The sequence below is a fragment of the Castor canadensis genome, chromosome 12 (assembly GCF_047511655.1).
Source record: "Castor canadensis chromosome 12, mCasCan1.hap1v2, whole genome shotgun sequence".
Classification (NCBI taxonomy): domain Eukaryota; kingdom Metazoa; phylum Chordata; class Mammalia; order Rodentia; family Castoridae; genus Castor; species Castor canadensis.
Window position 1 is genome coordinate 94,096,722 of NC_133397.1, and position 24,452 is coordinate 94,121,173.

General features: G+C 36.8%; 1 long non-coding RNA gene across 2 annotated transcripts in view; it reads left to right on the forward strand.

The window, feature by feature from the left end:
* The first annotated feature begins 3,941 nt into the window (after positions 1 to 3,941).
* The window catches only part of LOC141415070 (uncharacterized), a 45,440-nt gene continuing 24,929 nt past the window's right edge, over positions 3,942 to 24,452 (forward strand). The window contains exons 1-3 of one of the 2 annotated variants that reach the window (XR_012440096.1): positions 3,942 to 4,216; positions 21,062 to 21,182; positions 22,603 to 22,728. This is a non-coding gene — a long non-coding RNA (uncharacterized lncRNA). Of the gene's footprint in view, positions 4,217 to 18,622; positions 20,252 to 21,061; positions 21,183 to 22,602; positions 22,729 to 24,452 lie in introns of those variants that run through there. The other variant, XR_012440097.1, reaches the window with a different exon arrangement.

The window sequence follows — 24,452 nt, forward strand, 5'->3', positions numbered from 1 at the left end:
GGAGGGAATGTAAATGGTAAAGCCACTTTAGAAAACTTTGGCTGCTTTCTAAAATCTTAACCATTACATTAGCCAGACTTTCCACTCCAAGGAATTTAACAGAATACTGAAACTGTGCATTCACACCAAGACTTGCACATGGACATTCATAACAGCAGCAGCCAACATCAGGCACCGGTTAAATGTCCATCAGTAGGTGAGAAAATGAGCAGATTGTGGTATATCCATACAATGGAATACTACCAAGCAATAAAAAGAAAAGCATCATCAATTTGTACAGCAGCATGGATAAATCTCATATTTGCAGATTTATCCATTCACTGTCCAATCACCTAACGACACTGTAGCATCTTAGCTTGTGCATGAACACTCTGCGATGTGCACAATGATGGAATTGCCTAACAACACATTTCTCAGAATGTGTCCCTGTTGTTAAGTGACTTGTAATTGCACGTTGGATAAAAGAAGATAAAAAAGTACATTCTATAGAATTCTGTTCATAAAGCAGGGTTATGCCAGGGTTATGGCAGCCTTGGGGTTTGAACTCAGGGTCTCACACTTACTAGGCGGGCACACTACCATTTGAGACATTCCACCAGCCTTTTTTTGTGAGGGTTTTTTTCAAGATATGCTTTTGAGAACTATTTGCCTGGGCTCGCTTTGAAACGCAGTCCTCCTGATCTCTGCCTCCCGAATAGCTAGGATTACAGGTATGAGCCATTGGTGCCCAGCAGGATTTTTTTTATTGTGTTTGTATTAGATTTCAATGACTGCTATAACAAGTTATGATAAATTTAGCAGTTTAGCAAAACACAAATTATGATAAATTTAGCAGTTTAGCAAAACACAAATCGATTCCTTTACAATTCTGGAGGTCAGAGTTGCAAAATGAGCTTTAGGGGACTGCACTCAGGGTGTTGGCAGGGCTAGTCCTTCTCTGGTCCTTTCCTCTTCAGGCTTCTAGCCTGCTGCTTTCCTCATCTGTGGTTGCCTCACACCAGCTCTGCTTCCATGGTCTCATTGCCATCTTTGCCCAGGTGACTCAGGAATCAAAAATTAAAACTTTTTTAAGAGAAAAAATATTTTTCTAGAATGCCTATCTCTGAGAAAAAAAATCCTGTGATTTCTGCATTCTATCTCTGATTAAAAAATAATCTTGCATCTAAATTGCTGAATATCATTGAATCTGGTCTATCATCAGTGGACAATAGAAAATCTTTAGACTGTTCAACCACCACAGCTGGTCTCATTTTTGTTCCTGGAGGATTTGAGCTTTACACACACATGCACATGCATATCCAGACTCGACCCTCAGTATCTATGGGGATAATTTTCAATACCTCCCTCCTCATAGCAGACTCACTTCTGCTTAGGCACCTTGTATACCATGGTGTGATATTTGCACATAACCTAAGCACACCCTCCTGTGTCTTCGCACTCATCTCTAGATGACTTGCAATACCTAGTACGATGTAAATGCTGTCTAAATAGTTGTTATACTGAACTGTTTGGGGAATAATAACAAAAAGGTCTGTACACATTGAGTACAGATATGAATTTGTTCAATTTTTTAAACACTTTGTTAGCATATAGTAGTTGTACAGGGGGTCTCATTGTGATATTTCCACATGTGCTTACAAGGTACCTTGGTTAGGTTCAATCCCACCATCATTATACCTCAATCCCGCTCCCCACACTTAAAACAATTTTGACAGGTTTCAATGCTCCATCCTCATACACATGTATAAGTGCATCAACCATATTCTCCCTCCCAGGATTTCTTCTTTCAGGTTGTTCTTGTGGGCTTCATTGGGTTCTTTGGCATATTTTAACTTTGTTTTGTTGGAGTCTGGATCTGAGTATCTGTTTTCTTCATTTCCCTCTGGTTCTTGTACTAATTTATTGCTGGGGGGAAACTGGTTTCCCTCATTTTTCCATCTTCCTATCATTGCCCTTGCTATTGTTACTGTCCCTGTACCCTGTGCAATTAAGAATTTTCTAGCTTGTAATAATACCAGTGGTGATATCTAGAATGTAAGGGTGAGAGGAGAGGGAAAGCAAAGAAGGTAAAGAAAAAGGGAAAAACAAAAAAACCAAAACACACACACAACAAAACAACAAAAAAAAGTGTGAAAGAAATAAACAGGGAGAGATAGTGTACTAATCAACAGTAAGCTAAACAGGCATTAGAGAGACAGGGAGAGGATTACAAAAAATGTCCAAGTTCAAATGCAATAAAGTTTCACTCTTTATAATTTTGGTGTCAGTCCCTCAGCCTCCAATCCTGGAGATGGTGTCTCAGGAGTAGTTCTGTCATTGTCTCATCAAAGGGGAAAACCCCCCCAAAAAACAAAACAAACAAACAAACAAACAAAAAACACAACAAAATATCCAAAGTTCAAATGCAGTACAGTTTCAGTAAGTCTTTCAGCATGAGGTTTGTAGTTCAGTCATCTCATCAAAGGAAGAGAAAGGAAAAAAAGAAAAACAAGGGTCTGGAGACAGTTCTGTGAATGAATATCTGAGGCTGCGGCTCACCTGCCCGCTACTGTCAGCCACCTGTCGCTGGAGGCTTTACTGATTGCAACTCTCAGGAGGGAGCTTAACACTCACCTAGACCTGCAGGCTTTGTTTATTTAGAGTTCTCCTGGGCAAGACCACCACTGTTACAAGTTTTCCCCTCTCCAAGCATGCTGGGGGAGGTGACGCTATACCCACCTTCTCCATCTGGCATGTTTATTTACAGTTCACATGGGAAGTGTCCCTTCCCCCCTCTAGAGTGGCACTTTCCTCACACAGCCACTTTTACAATCTTTCCCATTCCAAGGTTGCTGGGCAGGTGCCACAGCTCCTGCCTTCTCAGGTTGGCTTTTTTATTTACAGTTCTGTGAAGGATTGCCCCTCCCCCCCTTTGGAGCTCAAGGTGCCCCTCCCTCTTTGCTACATGTCTTTTTGTTGTTGTTTATTATTCAGTTTGTTTTTTCCTCTTTTTTCCCTGGGTGGGGGTTAGTTTGTCCAGGGGGCTATGCTGATCTGGCCCAGGGCTGTTTGTGGGAGTACCATGTGTGGCTTGGCTTACCTGGTGGTCTGCTTCTCTCGAGCCAATAGAAGCTGATGTTGGGCAGTGCCGGAGCCCTCCTGGTTTCTCTGTTTACTGTGGAGTGGAGATGCTATGCACAGGCTAGGGGTGTGGAGGACTCGGGGTTTTGCCTCTTCTTGGTGGTTTTTCCTGAAAGGTGTATCTCCAGTTTCTCTCCAAGATTTTACTTTAGGAAGCACACTTTCTGCTTCCTTCTTCTAGTTGCCATCTTGGAATCTGGAAGCATGTTTTTAAATTTTTTATAAAGATATTTGGAAAAATGAAATAGCATGAAAATCATGCCATAGAAGTTTAATGAAGATTTTTGGTTTTGCATGTAGGATGTGAAAGCTGTAGTAAGACATTCAACTCACAGGGCAATTCATTCAATTGGGGGGATTCAAGTGCTTTTTCCACTTTTTGCCTAAGTGTACAATGAGCAACTTAATGACAGTCATGCGGAAAAAACTCTCTGGTAATTTATCTTTTAATATTCAATATCTGGTATTTTTTTCAGACTTAGATTAATTATGATGCTGTGTAGTGTGTTACAATATTTGAGTTTTATGTCAAAAGTGTTTGGCTGGTGGGAAGCCACCCCATGGTGATCAGGGACTCTGCTCACTTTCCACTCCATCCCCTCCTTCCCTTCATGGTTACCACAGCAACTCCGGCACACAGTGATTACAGTGCACAGCCATTGGAGGCTTCATGATTACCATGGCAACTCCTGCTGGCAGGCAATGGGTCCTGACCTATCCTACAGATCCATATTACCCCGAGCTCCTTCCCACCAAACCTCGACCTATCCCGATGCCCCATAATACCTTAAGCTCTTGACTTCACCCAGGCTATAAAAAAACTGGGCTGCCATTTCTCCGATGCGACTTCTCCGGCCCTGCTCTTTGGGGACGGTGAACCTCGCCCAAGAGCGCGCTCTCAATAAAGCTTGCTTTAAGCCTGTTTGCATTACTATTTGGCTCCAATTTGACCTTTCCATCTGCATTGACTTAACATTTGGTGCCGAAACCCAGGAGGAAGTGAGCCTCACCCAACTCCAGGCAGTCAGGGCCCTGGGCCAGGCCCTGGCTTGAGGCCCTTCCTCCTCTCCAGATCAACACTCCGGCTCCAGCTTGGGTGAGTCTCCTTTCTTGTTTTGTTTCTCCTCGGGCCTCTGTCCTAGTCGTGGCCACGCCAGGATCAGCCCCTCTGTTTCTCCTCGCACCTGGACATTTGGAGAGACATCTCCCCTGTCCAGGCTGCCTCCTCCGAACCGGGTCTCCTCTTTTAGTGAGGGATGCTTCTCTAAAAGTTGAGACTCTCCGACAATTCAGGAATGGGGTCCTCCCAATCCAAGCCAGACCCAAGGACTCCTTTGTCCTGTCTCCTCTCAAATTTCCAAAATTTGGGACTCTCTCCAGACCTCCGCCACAAACGGCTCATTTTCTATTGTACCACTGCATGGCCACAATATACTTTAAACAACAATTCAAGATGGCCTCCATAGGGCACTTTCGACTTTAATATCCTCACTGATCTTGATAATTTTTGTCGCCAAACCCACAAATGATCTGAAGTCCCATATGTACAGGCCTTTTGGGAGCTGCGCTCTTGCCCCTCTCTTTGCCTCCAATGTTCCCCTTCCCAGATCCTTCTTGCTCAAACACCCAATCCTTCTGGGTCCCCTCCCCCATACCCCAACCCTTCTCCTTTATCTGAATCCACTGAATTCCTCGCTCCTCCCCCACCACCGACCACAGCCACCCTCATCGTCACATCCAGCTTTCCCTTGCCCTCCCCCTCCCCCACCCAAGTAGCCATCTCTTTTGGCCTTGCCTCCCACACCCTCTGCTCCACCTACTCCCTGCCCTCCTACATCCCCAATAGCCTCCTACACTCGCTCACACCGCCCTTCCCCACCCCCTCTCCTTTGTCCTCTCCAAGAGGTGAGGACATGTCCATGTCCAAGTCCATGTTCCTTTCTCTTCTCCTCAATGACCTTCTGGAAGCTGTCATTACTGTACTCCATTACCAGGCAGAGAAACAGAGAGGAGATCTGGCAGGACATAAGGCCCCTAAGCCAGCTACCTGAAGCCCAGGTCTGGGTACTGTGCAGGGTCACTGGCTCCAGGGCCCCTCCACATGGCTGTCATCCTCAGTGATTATGGAAACAGAACACTACAGGCTAGGGGCTCCTGTCTCTCCTCCACACCCAGGCTCCTCCACACCAGCCTCAGTCCACACCCAACTCATTGGACTTGCCAAAAGCTGCAGTTGCCCTGGCCACTGCACATGTGGACCCCTATGCTGGGGTAACAGCTCCTCCTACAGGGCTCAGTGGAGTGCACTTCCTTCAGGAGCCTGCTTGGCCAGGTCCCAGCACACCACCAGGGCCCAGCTCCACTCCTGCCATGGGGAGACATCCTCTTTTCTGCCCCCTCCCTAAAAACATCAGGGAGTGCTTGGGAAATATTTGGGATGCACGCAGGAAGGGCCACTCTCTGAGGCTTCCTCAAAACCCAGCACTCAGGGAGAAAACATGTATAAGGGAAACCCTCTGCCCCATGCAGCCCTGGGTTGTCAGCCCAGGTGGGGACACTGACATAATGTGCCAAAGACCTACACAGTGGAGGCCTCACAGCCTCCTGACCCTTTTTCTTAACCCCCTCCAGGAGGCCCTCACCCAATATACCCGATTAGACCCTACCTCCCCTGCTGGGGCACCAATCCTGGCTAAACATTTTATATCTCAGTTCACACCAGGTATTAGAGCTAAACTAAAAAAGGCCAAAAATGGCCCTCAAACCCCTATACAGAATCTGATAAAAATGGCATTTAAAGTTTTAATGCCTGAAAAGAGACAGCAGAATCAACCCACCAAAAAACACCTCCAACAAAAGGTGGCCCTCCAAACCCAAGCCTTGGTGGCAGCTCTGTGGCCAGCTGGATTACAGCCCCGAGTCAAAGGAGGAACCTGAAACCTCCTATCAGCCCCTCTGGGGGCCTGCTTCAAATGTGGCAAAAAAAGCCACTGGGCTTGCCAGTGCCCCAACCTGAGACCTCCAACTAAACCCTGCCCAAAATACAAACAGGTGGGTTACTGGGGATCAGATTGTCCTGGACAGGGCTTACCCCCTACGGCTCCTCATGGAGGGTCAGCCCCACCAGCTATCCAGATCCCTGACTTTTTCAGACTGGCAGAAGATTGACAATGCCTTGACTCGGGGACCCCAATCACCCTTGCTGAGCCCAGGGTCATACTCCAGGTAGTGGGTAAGTCCATTTCCTTCCTCTTAGACATGGGGACTACCTATTTTCTGCTGCTTGCCCACTTGGATTTAACAGTTCCTTCATCAGTCTCTGTTATGGGAATTGACGGCTTTCCCTTCTGCCCATACAAAACTCTGCCCCTCCCTTGCTCTACTGGAGGTATACTATTTGTACACTCTTTTCTTATCATCCCATCCTGTTCTGCCCCACTTTTAGGTTGAGATATTCTAACAAAGCTTGGGGCCTCCATAACCATCCCTACCCACCTACCAGAACCTCTAGCTTCCCACTCACTCCTTCTGGCCTCTGCCAGCCACCTAACCCCTTTGCCTCCTGGACCTGCTCCACCCACCTTTCCTTTTCCAGTCAACCCCATTGTCTGGGACATCTCAGTCCCGGTTGTGGCTACACACCACTCACCCATCCACATTTCTCTTACGGACCTTAACCAATATCCCTGTAGACCCCAATTTCCTATTTCAGAAACCCAGTACACTTCTACAATATGTTGATGACCTCCTTCTGTGCTCCCCCTTCCAGCAGGACTCTAAAACGGGAACAGCCAACCTCCTTAACTTTCTAGCCTCTAAGGGATACTGGGTCTCCCTAGCCAAGGCCCTTCTCTCCTTCCTGGAACACTTGTTTCACCCCAGGGGCCTCCAATCCATCATCCATCAGGTCCAGGGGGTCTGCTCTGTTTGCTGTCAAGCAAAACCCCCCACGGTGGAATCCATTTCCGCCAATCCCTCCACCAACTCCATGGTAGCCAGCCTGGTAAAAATTGGCAGATCGATTTCACTCATATGCCAATTAACTCGGGTAACGTTCAACCAGATGATGCTCCAGGATTCATGACTACCAGCTCCTCCCCATTGGGTCCAGCTGTACCGGTCAAATGGCCCAAGACATCCCTAGCCCTTAACTTCACCCCCTTTCAGCAGGAAGTAGCCAGAACTGATTCTGTGTCCCTATACCAAAGAGTCTGGGATGTTTGGCCAGTGAGCAGCCACCCCATGGTGATCAGGGACTCTCTGCTCACTTTCCACTCCATCCCCTCCTTCCCTTCATGGTTACCACGGCAACTCCGGGGCAAGTGATTATGGTGCACAGCCATTAGAGGCTTCATGATTACCATGGCAACTCCTGCTGGCAGGCAATGGGTCCTGACCTATCCTACAGGTCCATATTACCCCGAGCTCCTCCCCACCAAACCTCGACCTATCCCGATGCCCCATAATACCTTAAGCTCTTGACTTCACCCAGGCTATAAAAAAACTGGGCTGCCATTTCTCCGGTGCGACTTCTCCGGCCCTGCTCTTTGGGGACGGTGAACCTCGCCTGAGAGTGCGCTCTCAATAAAGCTTGCTTTAAGCCTGTTTGCATTACTATTTTGCTCCAGTTTGACCTTTCCATCCGTGTTGACTTAACAAAAAGTACTAATAAAAATGTTTTTAAGACTAAGACAGGTATGTACTTACAAAATATAAAAGCAATTCTGACATGTAGATTTTTATTCCCATAAAGGAATCCCTTTCTGGATAATAAATGAAATAATTCTAGATGTAGCATAGTGATTCTAACATGCAGGAGAGGCAAGTTCTTAGTTGTGATATTATTCTTTGCAAATGCTCATGGTTTGCCCTGTGAGGCTGTAGGAAATTATGATGGCAAAGATTATTCTCAAAATATCATTTTTAACAGTTTGTCATGTATGTCTTAAAGAGTGACATTGTTTTATAATGCTAGTACCATCATACATGATTAGCACAATATTAATTGACATCTTTTAAAATACAAACACACATATACATTCATATATATACAAAAAAGCAGTGACGTATGCATGTTCAGGTAAAAATGAAACATCTTTTAATAAGGTTGAATTCATATACATTTTTTGTACAACCCATGCCTCAAATTGATTTATTGCCATATCTTTGAACTATATATAAGAAGTTAAATATCAATTTTATCAGTGATATCGCTTATATACACTTATGCTTTTGGGCTTTAAAGGACAAGTTATATAGATAAACATTAATTTTTAATTCCAAAATAATATAGATATACCTCATTAGTATCTATACATATTGATAATATCTTTTGTGGGTTATCCAAGTTTGAATTGATGGAGAAAATAGTGAATGAAGCGGTGGGAAAAATTTAAGACCCAGTGAACTGTAATGCATGATTTTCTCATATGAACTGAATAAGGTATTTGTGACATTCTGTTTTAGTATTGCTAACAATGTTGTTCCTGTATTGGAATTATCTTTCTGTAAAGTATATACTTAAATAGAATTGTGATCTGTGCCATCACAGCATTCAGCTGCCATCTGTGGGTCATGCTTTGTTTTTATCAACGTTGTGTAAAGGCTGGAGTTTAAAAGGAAAAATATTTGAAGTGAAAAGGATTCCTGAGGTTATGATCTGCTGTGAAACTCTTTACTATGAGATCTTAAATAATTTCACTTGGAGGTACATCAGTGTAGTTGAAAACTCATTCTTTAAATTCTCGTCCTGTGTTGAATTCAACACAGTTCACTTATCATGTATGTGAACCAGGGGACATTAAGAACAGAAACTTAGGATGTGAGGGCGATCTGGCTGTGACATCTGTCACCCCATTGATCGCCAGGGTTGATTCGGCTGATCTGGCTGGCTAGGCGGGTGTCCCCTTCCTCCCTCACCACTCCATGTGTATCCCTCCCGAAGCTGCGTGCTCGGTCGAAGAGGACGACCATCCCCGATAGAGAAGGACCTTTCTTTGGTCAAGGGTATATGAGTAGCTGCGCTCCCTTCTAGAACCTCCAAACAAGCTCTCAAGAACAGAAACTTAAAATGTACTAAGTACTACATAGTACTAAGTAGTATGAAAAGAAGCTGAAGAAAACACCTTGTGTAATTTAAACATTTTTAATGAGTTAATATGAGCTACATAACTTTTTAATTAAGATGGATTTTGTTGCTTAGTGAAGAGATAAGTTGGAAAGATTCTATTTGAAATGTTTTAACTGAAATTATCCAATAATTTAGTCCTTTATGGACAGCTTAGTGGTAAAGCCATATTTGACAGGTTACCTGGTCCATTCATCTAGGACACAGATTTTTCTTAGCTGTCTGATTTCAAAGCTCATTTCAGTGCTTATTCTTTAACAATTAAGTTGGATTTCTCTCATTAAGAAGATTAAGGACTGTGGGAAGCCCTCATGTCGATTTTTACTTTTATTTGTTTTAGTTCTTTAAGATCATACATTGTAGTTTTTCCTTGTGCTTAGTAATTCCAACTTTGTCAGTGATGTTTATTGTGTTCTTAGTTGATAGCTAACAGAGGACAATGTTTGAAAAGTCACTACTCTTTACAAACAATGCATATCTAATTCAAAGCTACCTTGTGATTCAGTTGTGTGCTATTTGGAATTCGCATTACTTTTTCATTAATTGTTTCAAATTTTTTAATGTCTGAATTTTGTTCTTTTGTTAACAATTTTATCACTCATATAGTTTTTTGTTATTTAAAGTCTTGAAGGGGACTAGTATAGCAAAGTGTGTGCATCAGTAATAGAGCCATTCATTTTTAAAATGATAAAAGCAAGTTAAGTGGCATTTATCCCATTATTTGAAAAATATGGATTATTTACTATGCGAGGGTTTATAGGATTTTTTGTGTTATGTTTATATTACCAATTCATTAAGGTGAATGGGAACTTGAGGTAGCATGTATTATCTTATTTTTGTACATATTAAATTCTTCAAGATGAATGAGAGCCACTTTAATGTTTTTAAATCATCCAGAGAAAATTCAATATGTTCTTTCTTGCAAATCTGTTAGCATAATAAATACATGATAAAAATTTACAATATTGTCTAATTTTCAGTTACTTCTTGGTTGAAATTGATTATGCTCTAAAATAAGTTTTTATTTACTTCTGTATTTCAAGCTGAAGCATTTTATTTCCATATACTAGCATCTTTTCATGAAATGTCTGTCATTTCTATAAGCCTTACTTTGTTGGTACTGCATCATTTTTTAACAGCTTTAATGAGTATTTGCTTAATATAGGGGGTTTAGAATTAAAACTATTTATTGAGATAATGATCTTATTTTCTGGAACCTGTAAAGGTAGGGTTACTTATATAGGAGGATTTTTGTGGCTTTCTTTTTCTGAATGCTACATTATTATAGTTATTAAGACTTGGGTTCACATCCTCAGCTTAATATTGATATTTATTGCAACATTTAGAATGTTACTAACTTTTTTCTAGCTCAGTTTCCACCATTATAAAATTGGAATAGTAATAACTCAGGATTACTTAGAGTAAATGTAATAAAATATATAGACTATACATAGGAAGCACAGGATACATTCTGGTTTCAGCGATTAATAATTACAGTGAACGAAGTAATCCTATAGGGTTCTCTGAAACTTAAAATTTGTATCACCATTGTAGAGAAATAAGTTGTAAAATAAGTTGTCATTTTATATGTTAATTTCCTTCTATTAATGATGCTAATTACATTAGAAAATTACTCATTTAAGTAGGACTTGTATGGCAGATTTCAGTTGTAATGAAAATTGGTTTTGAACCTTTGATTCATTTTCTAGATGTGGTGGTTTAGAATTGGCATATGTGTTAACTCATGTGTGGAAATCAACACCAAGTCAAAGAAACTTGAAGGGTTTAAGATCATTTTTTTGGCTGGTTATTGGAACCTAGTTTCCTCTATAGAATTTAAATCTCCAGGAATAATGCTGTTTATTGACTTTTAAGAAAGCACATAGTTAGCTTTTACTATAACCCAAAAGTAATAAGCAACAAATTATTATGTAAATACGACCAGGCTGAGTCAAATACCTTGTAGAAACACATGTAGTATTTTTGAAGTGATCTGTTTTTCACTAAGTAAATTAGACTAATGTGTAGTACTGTTGGAATTTAATCCTCTTTATAGTTACTCTCAACCACCTTTATTAATTCTCTGAAATGATCCAGGCTATTTGGATGTTCTATCATTCCCTGGGGACTAATATTACTTTATATTAGACTGGTTGGTCCTTCTCAGTCCAGTGAATATTGATTGCAAAAATAAACTAGACATTTGATATTTATTTCATGATGAAAAATGATGAAGTAATTAATAAGTTTATTAAAGAGGCTTTAAGTTGAATCCTAAAATGACAGTCATCTTTTATATTTTATCTGCAATGACACAATAAATTAAATAGAAACTTCACTTTCCTTTGAATTGGATTATCATACACATCAGTTGCAAGTAACATACCCTTTTTACCTTGAACGTTTTTTTAAAGAACATATGCAATTAAATTTGCTAGTCAATATCAAACAAAACAAACTTTCCTCATAGTGTAACTTAGGAACACTTTGCTTTGAAAAAAAATATATGTTCACTGGAGGAAGATATAAATTGGCTTTTGTATATCAAACAAAAGTATACTGAGATATTCTCATCAAAAACAGTATCATTTAGTAGCTCAAGTGTTCTTTTGGTTCAAACACTGTTCTATTATAAACTAATTGATCATAGATATTTGGGATGTAGAAGTAGTTGTAAATAAAAGCCCAGCATCATGGCTCACTCCTATTATTATAGCTACTTGGGAAAGTAGCAGCAATTAGGATAACTGCAGTTTGAGGCCAGCCCAGGCAGAGTTCATGAAACACCTTCACAACCAGTGGCTAAGTATGGTGATGTGCATCCCATCAATGCCAGAAAGCACAAATAGGGGGATTGTGATCTAGACCAGCCCAGTAAATCCAAACCCTATGTCAAAACCAATAAACAACACAAAAAGGGCTGGTAGGGTGACTCAAGTGTTATGAGCACCTGCCTAGCCACTGTGAGGCCCTGAGTTCAAACTGCAGTACTGCCCAAGAAGAAAAAAGTAGTAGTACATGATATTAACTGAGTACTTACTATTAAGTCTGTGTTCACTTTTAATGATACTTTCATTACTAACTTCATCATTTTTAAAAAATGATATGTCAGTTCTTTATTTCTGAAAAAACAAAGGAAATATTATTGATGAACTATATTCTAGTAAAAAAGCTTAAATATTTTAATTATACTATTTCATCGACCTATATTCTGCTGATAATGAGGAAGAAAGAAATTGATCACCTTTCTTAAGATCAGTTTTAATAAGTGGATGGAATGAGTTCTAATCCTAAAAGCCTGACTCCAGAGTTCTCACTCTCAACTATAATGGAATACTTTAGAATCATGTTATTTTTTGGTGCTATCCTGAACTATTATAAATTTTATAAACTGGAAATGAATTTCAAGTGATTACTTAAGTGAATTTTTGTAAGTACCTAATATTTTTTCTAGGAAAAGCCATCTTTTAATTTTTTGTGACCCTACAGTAATTTGAACATTAATTTTTAATTGTGATTAATATAGGTTTTTCAGTAGACTGATGGAATATAAGTTATAAAAGTTTAGGGAATTTGATAAATTATTTATGTCAACAATTCTATCATGCTTTAAGGCTCCTCATGTCAATAACTCTATCCATTTTAAGGTTCCTCTTATACTATGAAAGTTTATGACTCATTAATTTATTTAGTAAACATAATTAATGGCTTTTTTCTTAACACTTAGCTTTGCTAACTACAAGTATTCCAGTAATTAATTTGAATTTTATAGCCCCTTACTAATTAATAAGTCCTCTTCTAGTTAAATGCTACATGGTAGAAACTTGACTTGTATTATTATCATAAAGCAACAAAATTCTCAGGAAATTTTAAATATTTTATTGTCTAACTATCTTATCCATATTTTCCCATACAATTAGAAGTGAAATAATGTCCTCTGACTAACCCCATACTTGCTTTGTTTGTTTTTTTGTGGTACTAGGGTGTGAACTCAGGGCTTTGCATTTGCTAAGCAGGTATTCTACCACTTCAGTCATGCTTCCAGCCCTTTTTGTTTTGGTTATTTTTCAGATAAGGTCTCGCTTTTTGCCTAAGCCAGTCTGGACTGTGATACTTCTATTTATGCCTCCTGCAGGTGCTATGATGACAGGTGTGTGCTACCATGCCCAGCTTCTTCTGTTGAGTCATGGACTTGTGAACTTTTTCTGGACTAGCCTGGAACAGCAACCCTTGTGATTTCAACCTCTCACATAGCTGGACACTCCACATCTAGCTGTTGGTTGAGATGGAGTCTCCCAAACTTTTTGTCCATGTTGGTCTCAAAAAATGATCCTCCTAATCTCAGCCTCTTGAGTTGCTAGGATTATAAGTATGAGCCTCCAGTGCCTGATTCTTTATGATTTTTAATTCAGAAAAACATGCCCATTATACATACCTTATCTAAATTTTATTGCATACTTTTAATCCAGATGCCTTAAGAATAATGTGACTGTGCTTGCTTGGCAAAAAAAGTAAAATCAGCATCTACTGATAATGATTGTTTCTCTTCTGAAGGTTGCTGTATATCTAGAATATTATTAATAATTTGGTTTTGAAAGTCATTTAAATTATTTATTAGATTATAGCTTATCCATTTATAGTTCCTTTATTTAAAATTTTTTTCCTGGATGAATGTACTACTGGTACTTAGCAGTGATAGTTGCTTGTTTACCTTTTTCTTAATGCTAAATTGATAATCAAACTATCTTTAAAGTGAAACTACACAGAAATAATAGAAAGTAGCCTCTCATTATTGTTATATTTTATATAGAAAGAAGGTTAGGACATCATTAACCTGCTCTAAAATATTCTCTAAGGATTTTTTTAAACTCCATTCTATCTCATCCACTTCTGCTTCATGGACTAATCCTAGGTTTGTTCTCTTGATCCCATTCCAGAATTCTTGAGAGTTGTGGTTATGATTGCTTGTTATTGTTTTATTTACTGCTATCTGAATGTCACAATTCCTCAGCCTTGTGTTTTATCCTTAATATTCTTTTTTCTTCATGACCTAGAATATTGTTGATGCTCTCCATTAAGTTTCAAATTTTTATTTATTGAGCTTTTCATTTTCAGGATTTCTCTTCAGTTTTCTTTTTTAAATTCTTCATCTGCTATGTTTCTCATTCATGTTAGTGAATTTCTCATCCAAGTTTTAAATTGACTTACTTCATTCATCTGTTTACTCCAATCCTCATTGAAGTTATTCACCATTTTTAAAGGTGGACTTCTTGGGGTTGGTTGAGTGGCTCAAGTGGTAGAGCAACTGCCTAGCAGTTCAATCCCTGCTGAGTTCAATCCCTAGTACCACCAAAATACATTTTCTGGAAAATGTATTTTTGTTTGCTAGTTTTAATTATTATATTTATTGCTTGTAAATTTTGAGTCAAAATTACTTTTACACCAAATTACTTGAAATTTTTATATTAGCTGTGTGTCCTTGCTAGTTGATTTTTATATTGTTTTCTTTTATTGTTATAAATAACCATCTGCATTATCACTAGTTATTGTTTTTTTTTTCTGTTTACTTTCAGCTGGTTGATGGAGAATTTGATTTGGAGATGAACTTTATTATCCATGTGCTGAAAGTATAACCAGCATGACAGAGCTGTTGGAGCACTGTGGTGTAGTAACGTGAAGCAGAAATATGGAGCAAGTTTACAGATATTCTATGAATAAGTGCTAGGAATTTACAGACTAGCAGAGAAGTTGGGCTAATTGAACAAGTATTGCTGAAAAATGAGTGCTGTGGATGACATGATAGCTGCTATGGGGCTATATAAATATTTATATATTTATTTATATAAAAATTAGATATAAATATTCATTTATATATTCATAAAGTTTCTTGTACTTTGTTTTATATTTTATATATAATATAGATTTGTTGAAATTGCCTTGAGTTCAAATAGATAAGTAGAAATATGTGGATAATTTGTCCTTTATATTAATGGAAAACCTGGAGAGTGAATGAATACAATACTGCATCAACCAAACAATACTATTTTGATTTCCTAAGTTTTAGAAAATTCAGTACTGTGAAGTGGGTACTATAAAATCCATCAGAAAAATAACCAATTAAAATGTTACAACATATGTTTCAGTTTTGTGTAATGAATGAGTCCTTTACCAAATTATCCCAGCTTCATGGTGCTCAGTCTCCCATATGTGAAACTATGATGGATGTCAGGAGTATCTACAACAGGCTATATTTTTTCAAAGTGTCTATTTTACTCTGCTATGTTTTTGGAAACTTCTGTATTAAAATGAACATATATTGAGGGGGCGGGGGGGGAGAGGGAGGGGGCAGAGTGGGTGGTAAGGGACGGGGTGGGGGCAGGGGGGAGAAATGACCCAAGCATTGTATGCACATATGAATAATAAAACAATAAAAATTTAAAAAAAAGACAGAGATCAGATTGGAAGAAAAAAAATGAACATATATTGTGGAATAGAACATAAAATTTACACAACATTTCAGACAAAATTATTAATTTTTCCTTATGGCTTATTTCAAAAAATAACTTTGAACTCTATTATTTGTCACCAGCCACCCTTTACCTTCCTATAAGTTCTGCAGTTCAGTAGAAGTTTTTTGACTGTTGGTTCCAGAGCAGTAGCTCTTTCTAGAAAACAAGTTTATTATTTTTGGAATATTGTATGTGATTCTTAAAAAATAGTCAGATAAGCATGTTTGGAATTATGGAACATTTTTATTCCAGAAGATACTTAAACAAAAGATCCATGGTTTACAAAAATCGACATTTCAAATTCTAAACTTTTTTCTGATAAACCACAGATTTTTTTCCTTTCATAACGGCACATAGCATTATAGAGAATTTTTTCTCATTCTCTATGTTGGATACTAAAGTCTAGTTTTGGAAGGAAAAGATTAAAAATATACTTTAATGAATATGGTACCTGTACTCTTATAAATTCTAGTGTTATTTAACAGGAATTTGTTTGCATAAACGTGTATGTAAATATGTGTGTAGAACAGTATATGACCTTTCAATCCTTATATCTGGGACTAAGCCCTTAGGTTTTATTTTTTCCCCAATAAATAAAGTGGCTGCCACTTTACAGAATACAGATTAGAGAAGGATTCAGAATTACATAAATTGTAGTTACCTGTAATGTTATTCATGAGCATTGGGATGGAAAGACTGTGAGGAGGATAGTACCACAAAAGTTCATATTTTGGCACTTTCTGTTCTATAAAGCTCCTTAATTCTCTTATCCTTTCTTTTCAGTAATAGTATAGATGAGACAAACATTTCACTTTTTATTATTTTAAGCATTTCATTCACAAAGAGCCTGATGGTGAGAAGATGTAAGAAAAGGGAATGAGAATCAGAAAAAAATCTGTACCTTACTTTTAGGAGTCGTACTAAGGAAGTTTCAATAGCTACCAAAACACTACTAGGTTTTCATCCCTGAATGTCTTGTAGTATGTTAAGTACAAAGTGGTCCTTATCATTTATAATGCAAACTTATCACCAAATGGTGATTAAACATTTATAGTTAATTGATAGTAGAATTTCATACTGATAGTATAAAAATACTGCAACTAAAAATTTTTTTCAGAAAAGATTTTCTATGCTAAAATTAAATTCAGCTGCTTGGTTATGTTTTCATGAACAATAGCTGTACAAGGAATTAATAAATTATAACTACATATAAATTCAAAAGATCACGTTTTGTGTCATACATCCTGTATATTGCAAATATATTTTTGCTTTTTAAAAGTATTTGAATGTAAACATTTAAAGAATCTTTGATGATGGTTACTATTTCAACTAGTTGCTTAAAAATGGAGCATGTTAGCCTAGTGTTTTAAGGTTCTGGATTTTTGTCTAGAAGTTTTTCTTAGAAACAGACCTTTTTGATTTTGAGATGTACTAACATTTTCATACAATTTGTTACTTAAATGATGAAACATTTGTTTTATTAGAACATCTTTCTCAATGAAAATTGTCATATCCACTGTCATAATTTTTTCAGAGGGATGGCTTGCTTTTTATGGTGTTAGGAATCAGTTAATTACTTATAGCTGCATCTTTTATGTTTGGTGTCTTTTACTTACAATAATACTTTTGAGGTTGCCCATGTTATAGCTTTTATCAGTATTTTTTCTGTAACTCTTTTTTTCTGAATAGTATTATATTTTATTGATATATCACAGTTTATTTATTCATCCTCTAATTAATAAACATTCAGATTTCTAGTTTTCAGCTATTGTGAGTGAAACTGCAATGAATACATAATGCACAGGTTAAATAACTGAATGAAATTGCTAGGTTTTATGGTGAGTATTTGTTTACCCTGAGGAGAAATTGTCATATAATTCTCTCCAGCATAAAATTTTATATTTCCATCAGTAGTGTGAGAGTCTCAGTTTTCTATATGTTATAGAAATTTCTATTTGCATTCTATATATTATTAGTCTTTTTAATTTGAGGCATTTTAATGGTTGTGCAATGGTATCAGTTTAGTTTTATTTTCTTTCTAATGACTTTCGTGTTAATTATTTTCAAATGACATGAGACAAAGTTGGAATTAAGTTTTATATGTTTGCATATCCATTTGTTGCATAACTGTTTGCTGAAGAGACAGTCCTTTTCATTTGGGGTTACTTGAACTTTTCTTGAAAATTAATTGATCATAGTTTGGTGAATCTATTTCTGAACTCTGTAGTCTATATGCTTACCCTAGATTTCAGTCCTTGTGGCAGTGTCACATTTTCTTTATTATTATGGCTATGTAGTTAGTACTTCTTAAAGTTGGGTAATGTAAATATTCTACTTTAATTCTTCACATTTAAAATAGTTTTGGCTCTTCTAGAATATTTGCTTTTCTATATACATTGTTGAATATATTTGTCAAATTTTATTCAAAATTCTGCTGTGTAGTGTGGGTGCCAGTGCTCACCCCTGTCATCTTAACTACTTGGGAGGTGGAGATCATAAAGATCATAATTCAAGATCTAACCAGGAGAAAAGCTTGCTAGACCACATTTCTACCAATAAATACTGGCCATGGTGCCACGTGCCTGTCATCCCAGCTACACATCCCTTCCATAACCAGAAGGAGCATGGTCCAGGCTGTCCCAGGCATAAATGTGAGACCCTATCTCAATAATAACTAAAGTAAAATGACTGGGGATATGGCTCAAGCAGTAGAGTGCCTGCTTAGCAAGTGCAAGGCTCTTGAGTCCTCACCCCAGTACCATCAATAAAAAAAATAGTGTAGTTTTGATTGTGGTGTATTAAGTGTACAGAACAATTTGGAGAGAATAATTATCTTAATGATATTGAATGCTGCCTTTTCCTTTATTTAGTTTTCTTTGGGTTTTCAATATTTTTTAGTTTTCAACATAAAACTTGAAGGGTAGACTATGTCAATTTGTTTTCTGTATTTCTTGGTTTCATGCATTATTTTATGTTTAATCTAGGCCTAGCCTAGTATAATGAAACTGGTAATACACTTTCAAGGCAATTGGGTATGGGTAGTAAATTTAATAGGAATTGAGATCACTGGGGGAAAGGGGATGCTTTTGATCACTCCAGTGATAGTGCTGTAACCCAGCCACTTTTGTGATGTAAAAGAGCCATTGATCATGCTATTTCTGGGAAAAGGTTGAAATCCACAAATCTTTTTTTTGTTGGTGGTGGGGGTTGACCTTAAATATGCTAGGCAGGTGCTCTACTCCTGGAGCTACACATTCAGCCATTTTTCTTTCATTGTTTTGGAGATGGGGTTTTGCTTCTTGCCAGGCCAACTAGGACCGCAATCCTATTTTATGCTTCTCAATGTAGCTGGTATAACAGGTGCACCACACCTAGTTTTTCTCTGTTGAGATGGGCTCTCACACACTTTTTTTGCCCAGGCTGGCCTGGAACCACAATCTTCCCTATCTCGATCTCCAAGTAGTTAGGATTACAATATTTCACATGTAAAGAAGTTAGCATATATGTTATAAGATAAATATAATTCCATACATTCATCTTATTACTCAATGTCCTTAATGTTTCTCCTGTTCATCTTAGTGCTCAGGTACAGCTACTATTAAATACATTCTGCTTTAGAGAAACTTACAGATGTGTTAACTACTGATAAACTTGGCAAAGAAAAAAACATTTTACTAGTTAACAAAATAATAATGTAAAATATTTTTCCTTTGTAAAAAGTCAAAAAATGCTATGTCTTTGACAATAAAGCTGGCTGAACTAGTTGCTGAAACATTAATATCTGAAAGGACATTGTTTGGGCAATATTATTCACTTGTAGAGTTTGTTTATTTGAAATTACGTATAGGCATTATTTTTAAAATGAGAAATACTTACAAGTCCTTGGCCATTTTGACCACTTTGGCCACTTTTATTGACCAGATCTCTTTTCTACACCTTTAAGTTATGAGTAGGTAATGTGGATCATACTCTTTCTTTTGAAGAACTATAATGGATAGATAAAAAAATTCCCTTGTTCTAATAAGGAGGTATAGGTGATAATGTAGATTTAGGTACTAAAAATTATGGAAAAACAATGGAAAAGAGAAACCACGTTAGATTGAAGTCCAGGAAAGCTTGACAGATGGGGCATTTTAGGTTGGTTTTGAAGCATGATTGGGATTTTTCTGGAAGAAGGGTGTTTAGGTAGAAGCAACATCATGTACAAAAAGGAGAGCTGTAAAACAAGTAGAACAGGTGGTATATTTTGGTGTACTTTGTAGTATGGGGTAAGGTAGCACAAGAGAATAAAACTGTTTCTTGGAGTTGTAGTGTGTATAAAGAGGTTTGTAGAACCTGAAAAAATTTAAACTTTATACTATATGCAGAGGATTTTGGGAGTTTTGGTGGAATGGGGATTTTTGCAGAATTGGGATTTGAACTTAGGGCCGTGTGCTTGTTTGGCAGGTTCTCTACTTCTTGATCTACACCCAGCCCAGCTGAGGATTTTTATTATGTAAGCTACTTGTTCTTTTCAAGGAAGGTCATTATTAATGATATGAAGGATGTGTTTGGAGAAAGGTCAATTATCAAATCATACTGGGAATCTTTTATGTGAAGGAATTTAGCTATCTTCTAGGAAAATAAGTCAAGCAAGTCAGTTATCAATCATTTATCTCATTCCTTAGAATGGCTAGATTTAATTTTACTTTATTATAAGTTAAGTCCTATATTATTGGTTTTCTTCCTGTAAGTGAACCTCAATACTTTTTTAGCCATAAATTTCAATGGTTAAGTTTCTGAATAACAAATCCCATTTTTTCCCCTCCTTGTTTCAGTGTTGTGAGTATCACAAATATTGTCATTAACATTTGTATTTCAATACTGATTCCATTAGCATTCTCTAGTACAGTTATTTTGGGCTGCAAAGGTTGAACATCCTTTAATAAAATGAAGTATAGAAATATTCAGAAGAGAAGCAACATAAACCATAGAAAATTGAAAAGTCTGAGGCATATGGATAAAAGACGGTACTGGTGAAGTTAGAGGGGAAATTTTTTTTCTTTTCTCTCTAACCTTAGAGTGGAAATATAAAAGAACAGTCTGAAAACCACTGTAATGTAGAAATAAAATTTAATTCAGTATTTGCAAATGTAATACTGGTATAGTCAACAAGCAGGATATAAGAGATTATTGAAGTAAGATACTTGTTTCTGTTTTCTGTAGTCATTCATGATTTCTTTTTTTATCTGTGAAGTCCAGGTTTCTCCTCAGTGATGTCCTATTTTCTTTACCTGATGCTTTACTTTTTATCATTGTCTTGTAGGCAATTGCATTGCCTCCTACTGCAAAGTGGCCTTATCAGAATGACTTCATCCTGAACACCTGGTTTCTCATGGATCCAAAAATAACATTAATTTTGATAACGGTAAACCTAATTTTTATTGGTGAGTAATATGCTTTACTGTAGGACTTTTTCCTTTAAATATTTAAATTTTGTAGTTATATAATATAGTATTAAGTCTATATTAGATAGAGTATATATGTATATGTATGTATATACATATATATATATACACATATATATATGTTAAAACTGTAAACATTCAGATAAATAAATATGATTTACTGCCGGGATCACTGAGGTTCTTGACACAAAAGGCCTCAGGGAAGGAATGAACAGACAAGACACACATCAAAAGGGCCAGAGGGCTGATGACCAACTGCCAAATTTTTTATTTTTGCATCAAGCTTATAAGCAGTACAAAGCAGGAAGTTATACAATGCAAGAAGAACTTCTACACCTGGAAAACAATGCCCTGTACCTTAAAAACAATGTCCTCCCTCCAAACTCCCTGGTTTCACAAGTGAAACCTGGACTCTCCTAGTTTCACTAATGAAACCCAGACCTCCCTGTTTTCACTTAGTTTCACCTGGTTTCACATACACAAAACCCAGACCTGGTTACTAAGGACATGTCACCTGTTCCCAACCTTTCATAAACAAATACCTTCAGGTTAATGTTTCTTTCCTCCAGACAAAGGGAGCCACTCCATGTCCCCTCAAAACCTCAGTGAGAGACATGGTGCACTTGCAGTCTCTGACCTTATCAGGATCCTGCTAAACTGCAACGACCTTGTCAGATGGCGACTTATGGCTCCCAACAATTATTCCTTTTAACAGTTATGTCTACGTGAGTTTTCTTCACTTATTTTTTCCCACATACAGTTTAACACTCAAGGGTTTCAGACTTTCCTGCCCATCCATTGTGGGGGTGCTTCACATTGCTGGTGCCTCATCCAGGAGAGGGAAAAAAAAACCCACATTCCCACTAGATTTCATTTGCTTTGACTTATTTTGTTCTATGAACATAATTGATATATGATTTGAAAAAATAATAATCATGTAAGATTTTATTCAAATAAGTCACTTTTCTTACTTTGGTTAAAATACACTCTGTTGATCAGCTGTATTTTTTTTTATCAAAATTGACTTTTTTATTTGTAAAATATTTTCTAAGGTATATCAGAATTAGAGAGTAAGCTGATATTCAAAATATGATCTGAGTATAAATGAGTTTTTGTTTGCTAATTGAAGATAGTCCTCAATGGTGGATGAAGTCTGGTTTTTATGTAACCTGACATTTTAAACTGAAATATTAAACTTTCAGTAGTCCTTTATTTCCTATATTGAATTCTTTGTGTTTTAGTTACTATAGCTCTTTTATGTTTTAGTTTTCATTTGATCCATGCTAAATTTCTACTTTACAGGGAATTAAGTTTTATCTTTATGTATAATAATATTTAATAGGCATTATGTATATGTTTTTTTAATCTGGTTATTATACCATTCTCATATTCATTACAGGTTTTGTACTAGCAAAGGAGTTGGCTATTCTTCTCATATTTTGGCAATTGCTTAATAGTCACATCACTGAAATCCAAAGGAAAAGGTTTTCAGCATTGTGTGAAATATGATTTTCAATCATGCAAGGTAGGTAAAAGTAAATTGTTGAGTCTTACAAAATTACCAACTTTTTGTCATGAGTCTTACCTACTGTGACTTATGTGATATTCTTTCTCCAGTTTTCCTATGATTCTTAATGTATTTCTCATATTCTTGTCTGTGTTCCCTTTGTACTTTTATGTTTAACATTTGTCATTTGTAAGATCAGTCTTTTGTACCTTTGTATTGTGTTTCAGGTTTTTTCATTCTCTCTCAGTTTGGTCAGTTCTATGGCATTGTTTCAGGAAATACTTACTGAATGTTTGTTGAGTACCAGACACTCTTGTAGCACTTGGGATGTGACAGTGAACAAAACAGAAAACATCTCTGCTTTCATAGCATTCACATTCTATTAGGGATTTTTATTCAATTTCATGAAAGTCTTGTATTCTTATATTCTTAGCCACTATGAAATGTTGTCATACAGAGGTCTTTTTGGTCCCTGAACCTCAGAATATATAACACTGAATTACTGGCTCCAGTCCCATATCCACTCGTGTTCTGAAGTCTTCTGATTAAGAGGTCTACCATCTTCATAATAATTGGGACTTTCATTAGCTTCATTCTTTACTCCATTTGATCATTGTAATAATTCAATTTTTGAGTCCCACATATTATATTGCAGAAATATATCTATCTCATTTTAATATTTCCTTACTTGTTGACTTAATTGTTCATTTTCTGTCTCTTCATCTTGGATGAATTAACTCTTCTTCCATACTATTTTGCATACTAATATTGGTCTTATCATTCCGATCATATTCTGTTGCTCAAACTAAACATTTACTTATCATTAACTACAGAATAAATTAAAACTTTAGTCAGGTAGTTTATGACTTGCATGTTCTGTTTTTATTTTTTACCTTTTCCTTTTTCAGTTTGTATAAAATGCCTACCATGAATATTTGTACTTGTTTCTCTCCTCCACAGCTCTTGGTGTTCAAATCTAATTTAGTAGGTCTCATTTCATATAACAGTATTTCCATGGAATCCTTCCTTGATTTCTGTTGTTATCATATCTAATTAATCCTCTCAGAGCATTTTATTTTAGTATTTCTTATGACAATTATTTCATTTAACCCTTCATTATTCATGTATGTATAAATTACTTATGGAATTTTAGACTAAAATCTGTGTTGAATTCATCTTTGGTTCTCTCAAATCTGTGGCAGAGGGCATTGGACTTGTAGACTGTCAATAGGATATATTACATAAATGTATAAAACATGACTTTAACAACAAAAATCCCCTTTACTCTCTAAAGGAGTAAGTAACATTTATCTGAAACACTTACTTCTCTGCAGAATGAGATTAATAGGGTCTTACCCATTAATAAAGTGAAGGAAGGAGGCCTGGGCTTTACTGTGACCAGTGCTTTTTTTGTTAGGGAAAAATACTAAGAACCTTCTTCACATAGCAAAAAGAAGAAAAGTAGTCAGGTCAAGAAAGACCAAATAGTTTAGTTTGTAGACTTCTTTCCTGGTACAATAATGTATATTGCAAAAATAAATTAATTTTTGGTATTATAATAGAAAATTAGAACATTATCCATGAATACTATAAAGAGATTTTATGCTTTTTGTGAAAGTGTTCTGTATACATTTGATGGAGAGTACAGTTACTTAAAATGCTAAGAGCTGATAGATTCTGCTATATCTTCATTCTGATCTTAACATTTTGATACATAGTATACATAATTTGTCCATAATATA